The following is a 6,987-nucleotide window of genomic DNA, read 5'->3' as shown; positions in this document are numbered from 1 at the left end:
GATTCGTCGTCGAGCAGGGTTCCTGATTTCGAGCCCGGCGGTTCTGAATCCTTAAATCGCACGACAAGTTTAACGCCGTGACGAAGCTGACGCTGAATTTAACGTGACAACCGGCGTGAAGTGTCAGGGAGAGCGACGTCGCCATTATTATTATTAACGCAAGGGGGGAAGAGACGCGGGCCGATAGTGGTCGAGCGAACGAATAAGAGAATCGCCGATGCTCTAAATTGTTTTACTAGTTCGATTATATTGCCAATGTAAAAGTATTATATACCAAACCAATAAGTAAATTTATTATATTGTATATTGAAAATGTTTATTTCATTATAATTCACACACCTTCGTTGTTTTTTATCTAAAATTATCATGTCTTGTATTATATATTTTAAATAGTTTATGCTATTATATTAATAATTATTTGTGAAAACAAGAAAGATTTAATTAGCAAATAAATTAAATTAATTATTTTTTTAATTTATTAAATGTACAAGCATTTATAGAATAATTTCACTATTACAATATATTGCAGAACACGTTTTATTGTATATAATTCTATTTTGACTGTTGACGCCAACTTTTATTTATATTTCTATTATAAATCGAGCGTGTCCGATTAATGGAATATTCGTGAAACATCTTATTAGATCAGCATATTACGGTCTATATATCTCGGTAACGTTTATTTCTATGAATTCGTAAAGCGGCCATGGTTTTGCGGAACGGGACAATAACGAAGAATAATTGAAACGATGGCGGAAAGCATATCGAGAGCGGGCGGGCGGTACGCTTACACGCGCCGGGATATCCCCGCGTATATCTCTGCGGTTATTCCTCCTAACGATTTTTCGATATCGGTAGGCGATGCATTTTTATTCGTTGCCTACGTCCGTTGCAGACAATCTGCCGGATAACACATAACCGCTCTCAGGAAAATAGTTCGGCGGATTTTACGGCGGCGATACCAAACGCGCGCGTGCACACAGGTATAGACGTGGCAGTCGACGGAAAATTTATGAGAACGTTTATGAAGTCGTAGCTTGGCAAAAAAAGACCGGGAGAGATATTCATGGCGACAATGCAACGCCACGTTCTAATCCTCCCAAATGGAGGAGGATGCGCCTCTGGTGTATGCGGCTTTATTTTGTGCGGCTATCGTTTCGTCGGCGATTCGTTCAGCGAATTTCCAATTTTATCTATTCTATATATATACATATATAAATAATATTTCTCTTCCACTTCTTCCGGAAATAAAAGTAAGAATAAACAGACAAGGCACAAATAGAAATATTTTAATACATAGTAATACACAAACACATGTATTAATGAATAAAGTATATATATTAATTATAGAAATTACGCGGATTGAGTCAGAATAATACTGTGATCATTCATTTCATATCTTGCATTTACATAAAAAAACTGATTCATTTAATTTAAAATTTTTATTTAAAAGCGAAATAAATATATAGTAGCAATCTGATGTAAATGTTCTTTCACGAATATATCGTCGTTTGTTGCTACATTATGCATTGCTATTTTTAGCAGGTTTAAACTTCACTACGTAATATAATTCACAAATGATATAAATAAATGTTTTTATTAATCCTGTAGCTTCATAAATTTATACGTTCAAAAAACCGGAAAAAAGTATAAATATGTGCATATCAAAAGCAGGAATGCTTATCCAATATATTAATCTAAATTATCTTCAAAATTCTATTAATATTTATATTTATCAATATTCTGTCGCGTATTAACTCCATATTCATCATTACTTATTCATCTCGGACATTTACAAATCCCCATTCGTTCTCTTTCTATCAACGTTTCCGTATGTCTCCCGTCCTCTCAGGATAGATATTTCACTTCTGACTGAGTTAAGGAAAAAATTTAAATGTTGGGTTTTATGATTATCACTGTCTACGCGAAACGGAGAGTTATTTTCTAACGAAATACTGTGGCGCGGCGCGAAATGTCGCACACAGATATGCAATTGCGAATACGCGATGTTGCTTTTTACGAGCTTAAACGCGCATCTCCGCTGCTGTCGCTGCCGCGAGATTCGCGCTTTTATCCGCGAGCGATCCGTCGCGGACGAAGATTTTCCGGGATATATATAGTAACGTTATCTTTCGTTACAGAGTCAGAGACGTCGTCGTCGTTAAAGAAGTGCCGAGTCCGTCGCACGCGGAGAAGCAATCGTTATTTTTTTGCCAGACATAATTACAGCACTCCTTTAATGTTTCACGGAGAATTATAGAGTATATATAAAACATGTAAAGAATAATATACGTAGCGTGAGATATAGATTATAAAGCGTATTATGTTCATTATTAAGTTCATTAAGTTTACAACTCCGCCGTGTAAAAAACATTTCGTCACTATTCTTGTAATATATATTAGTAACGTCAACCTTCTCCCACGAATTGTCGCCCATCAGTTAATAAAAATACTCTAGTTTGTATTTTATTTTTTTTTAAATATTATTTTGAAGATATATTCCCCTCAGAGAGGAATATATCTTCAAAATAATATTAAATTTTTAAAAAGAGGATCATGCTAGAATGTGAAATACTCCTTTTTCAAAAATAGAATATATTCCTAGATTTCTCTCTCACGTAGACATAGATCACGTTTTAAACTTCGATTAAAATATTTATTTAAAAGATTAACTACCGTGTTAATGTTATCATCGTAGCTCCTGAAATTTTAAAGAATACTGTTCCCCGATCGATCTTGGGATGCGCACGTAAAACAACGCCTAGTCTACACGACTGCAAGCATCAGCTGCCGTTCGGATATTTCGCTTCTTTTTATCACACGCGTTTTGCATACACCGGCGTGCATGGCATCCGAAAAAAACGTTAAGACAATAAAAGTGTGCTGAAAAGCGTGACCGTAGAAAGAGAAAGGGAGAGACAAGGGGATAGGGGAGAGAGAGAAAAGACCCAGTATGCCCAACGACAGTCCTCTCATCGAGACGTTTTTATTATAGCAATCGTAAAGTAAAAGTCAACGATCACCTGCGGTTGGTTAGTCGAATTTATAGCGGCATTTTTTCGCGCGAAAATTCAGCGATAATATTACTCTCGATAAAATTTTGGCGAAGATATTCATCGTGTTTTCCTCTCACATTACACGTTTCAAGGCATAATCGTATATAAAAAGTTAATAATAAAATTCTTTAACATTTAATAAGTTTTCTCGTTAAAATTCTACGTGTGCAGGACGTTAAAAAAGTGTGGAAAATTAACAAGTAAAGGCAAATGCATATACGGACGTGTCTTGTTAAGTAAAAGGGCAGAGAACTATACTAATAGTACAATGCAATCAAGCTTATTAAAGGAGTGCAGAGGTGTTATGTCCGCGTATCTCCTAAGTATGCTATGTTCTTACCTACTAATTTCATTAAAATACCCAAGTAACAAAAAATAATAGATATTAAGAAGAAAGATGCATTACGTGCAACGTAATAATAACTTGGATTTGCATTTACTAACTGTATGTAAATATGACAAGATAATGTTGATTCGTTCCAAATAACAGAACACAATTTATCTGCAGCAAGATAAGATGATTGTCACATTTATGATTATTTCATTGAATAGAAAGATTTTTTATATAAATTGCAATACTATCGTATAAATAAGCGTGTATAACATGCGATGGAGATTATAATTTTGAGTATAATTATATCTTCGAATAAAAACAAAACCTCAAACTACCCGAGATATAAAAAAATGTGTTAATTATATTGCTAAAATATGTCCCGTACCCCTATTCTGTAACTCTTAACGACAGTGTCGGTATCGTTATGTTGTCGTTGCGCAGGTATACTATGGTATATGAGAAAAAACCTGCTAGGCCAGTCAAATTAGACCAAAAAAAGGCTTCTGGTATGAAAGTGATGCGAACTTTTTTATTCCTTTTTAGGCGTGTTGGGGGGTTTAGAAAAGCTTATTTTTGAGTTGTATCATGAGACCTAGAGCTTTTTGAGGGGGGGGAGGAGGAACCAATTTTTGACGAATTGGAACGAGTCACTGCTCATTTTCTTCGTTTTTTCAAGCCCTACAACTTTCTCAGGAGCGAAAAAGTGCTATCTATTAATCGAAACGAGATAAATGCAAAAAACCGCGAAAATTTTATTTTTCGGTGGAACCAAAATTTTCGTTTTTTCGCAATAACTCGGCGAATGTTGATAAAGAATGAATGACTAACTTCTCATTTTGTAGCTGAGTCTCATGATACGACAACTCAAAAATAAGCTTTTCTAAACACCCCCAATACGCCTAAAAAGGAATAAAAAAGTTCGCATCACTTTCATACCAGAATGTCTAATTTGACTGGCCTATGCGCGCAACTGTCGTTATGAGCACATAACGACGCATAACGAGTTATAGAATCGCACTACTGGCATTGTACGACATTATAGCACAGCGGGATTTTTCTTTTTTTACTTTAGAGAAAAGTCTTTACGGATGATTGATTGTCTATTTATTTATAATCTCTTGATCATACCATTTTTCATAGATAAACGATCAAATATTGTAAATATCCAGTAATTGTAGGTATTACAAATTGTAATAAATTGCAATAAATTGTAATAAATTAAAACGGACGTAATTCTACGAATAAAATGTTTCAATATCTGTTAAGTTAAAATATGATAGTAAATTACTTCTTTGTTAAATTGTATAAATATATCTATTAGCACAAACTTTTTAAATAAGTGAAAAAATTCTGTATAATTACATAAGTTGACACGCGTAATTGAAAATTTTCTTTCAAGAAAGAATCTCTGTTTTCATAACATCCAACTTATTAAAAGTCCAGCTTTCATTATTTAACTTTCTAGATTGCTGCAATAAAGAATAAAAATATGTATAGAGATCCTTTTCAAGGTAGTTTTGATCAAGTTTTCTATTTTCTCATATTTTTATTTGGTGATTAACTATATTGCAAAAACGAGATAAATTATTGACAATGTATCACGCACACAAATTAAGATTCTCAAATTGGTCTAACGAAGAGAGGTATATGGAGAAGTATACAAAAAAAATATATAAATAAAGTGCAAGACAAACCTGTGATTCTCATCTCGTGATATCTTAGAGGGTGGATGAAGTCATACTACGAAATTGCAGCGAGATTGAGCGTCGTCTACCGGATGAGACGGGATGCCCGAGTCGGTAGCGATCGTAAACGCACATCTACCTTATATTAACAACGCGAAGTTCGCGTGCTGACGTTTACCGCGTTGCCACCTTCTTGGAAGTTATAAACTTTTCAGAAATTATGAACCAACGCACGCGTAGGGATCGAACATGTTCTGAACCGAAAAACGTGGACGATGCGCAACACCGTCGAGAGAGCAACAGTAAAAAGAACGTTAGAGCAGGAAGACCTCCGATATTGGATTCCGCAATTGTAAAAAAAAACCTGGAGTGACTTGAAAATGAGAAAAGTGCTAGTTCGATCAAACGCGAAGAAATCGACTTGTGTGTTATACTTTAAACATTCCAGAATTTCTCGAAAAATTTTTCTAACCATAAGTTACGGTTACTAAAGATAAATCAAATTAAATGTTATGTTTTTAATATAATCTCAATAATTACAAATTGAAATTTCTTAGAATGTGGAGACATGTTACTGATATTGGTCCTTATCAATGTCGAATATTAAAAATATATTAAAAATAACAAATAATTAAATTCCGGCAATTAAAGCTAAACTTTAAAATTAAAAATCAACTTCAAAATCATCAAAGAACCTAACATTTAAAACAATTCATAATCATTTATCATTATTTAAAAATTAAATAGTGTAATTATTCCTCGAATTATTCTTTATAACAATTGCATTATTTGTTTTTAAATATAGTAATTGGAAAGCTAGAGAGATAAGTTTAGCAATCGAGTTCGCGAGAAGAGAATTGGATTCGCGTCCATATATCGCGATGAGCGAGCATGAAGCGTCTTGTTCGCGCGTTTGAAATATGATCGTGAGATTGATATAAAGCATGTCAAGGTATGAGGCTTTACAACGCTATAAAACGACGGGTATCGAGAATAATCCGAGGAGAAGGATGCAGCGTGAGACACCGTCGAAAGACAACCACTATATGACATGTCCATTAAATTCAGCGATCGCACATCGTTATTCGCGATGTCATATAAGAAAGAAGATACTGTAGACAAAAGTCTCGTAAAAATTATTGAAATACATCGTGACAGAGGTTTACAGATGACCTAGAATTATTGTGCTACTTATTTCATCTATTGCGATTCCGAGCGATTAATATCTAACTCCATTTTGTGAAAGTAATTTTGTACCTAAACTCAACTTGAAAATGTCAAGATAAAATAAAATCCTTAATTGTCCTTGAACATAATTATGAATATCTATTAATATATACATATAATTCTACTTATTAATACAAAAATTAAATTTTGTTATAAGAGAATCCTCAAAACACGTTTGTCATTGTCTTTAATCAATGAAGATAAAAAGAAAGATAAAAAGGAGAAGGTATTCATTAAAGAACAGAGAACAAGATTAATGAATTAATAATTATAATGTGTTCCGTTACACTTTAACTTTCTGGCAAATAAAATAACGGCAAAGATCGTAAACGAGCGTCGAAAGCACAGGAAGTACCATGCCTAGCCTGAGGGAACGGCGATTAAGGTTACGTCGCGTTAACATCCAGGATTTACTGCTGCGGATCAGCATAATCTATTAACAACGGAACAACTATTTCCACAATCGCGTACGACGTCGTTTTGCCGTCAATCTTGCCTGGAACTGACGCACCGACTGTGATACACTATATAACAATAGAGATTAACACTTCGCCTTTTCTACGTTGCATCTTCATATTCAAGTATGAGGTATTGAAAAATGTTTGGATTTTACGAAGAAAATCAAGCTTATCTTAATTATTATAGATTAAATAATATTTTAAATGTAACAAATTAACGTTAATGC

This window comes from Temnothorax longispinosus, chromosome 1 (assembly GCF_030848805.1).
Source record: "Temnothorax longispinosus isolate EJ_2023e chromosome 1, Tlon_JGU_v1, whole genome shotgun sequence".
Lineage (NCBI taxonomy): Eukaryota > Metazoa > Arthropoda > Insecta > Hymenoptera > Formicidae > Temnothorax > Temnothorax longispinosus.
The sequence above is the reverse complement of the archived record's forward strand: the minus strand, read 5'-3'. Positions refer to the sequence as shown.